This window comes from Puntigrus tetrazona, chromosome 20 (assembly GCF_018831695.1).
Source record: "Puntigrus tetrazona isolate hp1 chromosome 20, ASM1883169v1, whole genome shotgun sequence".
In the NCBI taxonomy this organism is placed as follows: Eukaryota; Metazoa; Chordata; class Actinopteri; order Cypriniformes; family Cyprinidae; genus Puntigrus; species Puntigrus tetrazona.
The window spans coordinates 260,607-262,042 of record NC_056718.1 but is presented as its reverse complement, the minus strand read 5'-3'; the positions used below and the strand labels follow the sequence as shown (position 1 = coordinate 262,042).

The window sequence follows — 1,436 nt, the reverse complement described above, 5'->3', positions numbered from 1 at the left end:
ACTGAAGCTTGTTTATTGAATGCTGGACAACCAGCGAGCAGCGCATTACAGTAATCCCAGTCTAGATATCGCTGAATGCATGAACTAAGCACTGCATCTGAGAGAAGAGCATGTGTCTGAGCTTAGTAATATTTCTATAAGATGAAAGTAGGCAGATTTTGTAACATGAGTGATATAGTGTTCGAAGGACAGGTTGCTGTCAATATCACACCCAAGTCTTTAACTGTCAGATAACGTTTATATCCACATCCATCTAATTGTAGTTTGAGCTCAAAAGTTGTATAGCTTATGAATTTGGTCGATAAGAAGCACCTCTGTTTTATTAGAGTTTAATAGAAGAAAATTTCTAGTCATCAGTCTTTTATGTCTTTATAACACACTCTATTAATTTAGACATTTCTGATAACTTATCAGGCTTAGATGAAATGTATAGCTGTGTGTCATCTGCAACAGTGAAATTAACCCTGTGCTTTCTAATAATGTTCCCCAGGGGCAGCATATGAGAACAGTAAGGGCCTAAAACGCCCCAGTCCTTGGGCACACCATACTTTCTGGTGTGACACATATTAGGCGGTCTCGTTTTTATATCTACAAATTGATAGCAGTCTGATAGGTATGATTTAAACCAATTTAGCGCCTGTCTCTTCACCAGCGGTGTTTTAAGCGCTCAGGAGAATATTATGATCTATGGTGTCAAATGCAAAGCAGTAAGAGATCAATAAAACTTGGTAGACGCAGCCTCGGTCGGAGGATAAAAACGGGTCATTAGTGATTTTAACTAATGCGGTTTCACAATGCTATGGTGCAAATTTATGGAAGCGCTTGCAGTTTGCGTGTCATCCTTTACCATGTAGAGACCATGCTAATCTTCTCTGTATCGATCAATTTTAGTATATGTGCTGCCGTGGCGAGCACATTATTATGTTTACCAGTATTACGAAAACTAGCACCTAGTGAGCAGCAATTTTCATAAGATCAGTCTATTAATCCAAATAACTCTGCCTGTGTTGGGTTGAAACAAACTCTACCAATTCAAACATTTTGGAAAACTAACGTCTAACAATTATGAAGAAAATTTTGAAAAATTCATCAGACCATTGTGACTCCATTACAAAGTAACTAGAAATTTAAAAATCGAAAATCTAACTAAAATGCACCGAATTCATCCCGAGACCAAGCCCCAAGTATATTCTGACCCATAACTGATTTGTAGCTACCGCTTAAATAAAACAAACGAAAAATATACAGGCTGAACATATAAAAAGTCCACAACACGATATGAATTTAAGACCTCCATTTTGTGAATAATTCAAAATAATAAAAAAAAACAATTCATGACATAAGCGAAACATGAAGGATAACAAATCGCGGGTAGGAAAGCTAAGGAAGCAAGCCCCTGACTACCCCTGTTCTCGGATTGCAGCTCTTACCTGTCT

At 37.5% G+C, this 1,436-nt stretch overlaps 1 non-coding gene across 1 annotated transcript; it reads right to left on the bottom strand.

Moving 5' to 3' along the window:
• Positions 1–804: 804 nt before the first annotated feature.
• On the bottom strand, positions 805–915 carry LOC122325610. Its single transcript, XR_006247349.1, has one exon. It is a non-coding gene; the product is annotated as a U6 spliceosomal RNA (small nuclear RNA).
• Positions 916–1,436: the final 521 nt, after the last annotated feature.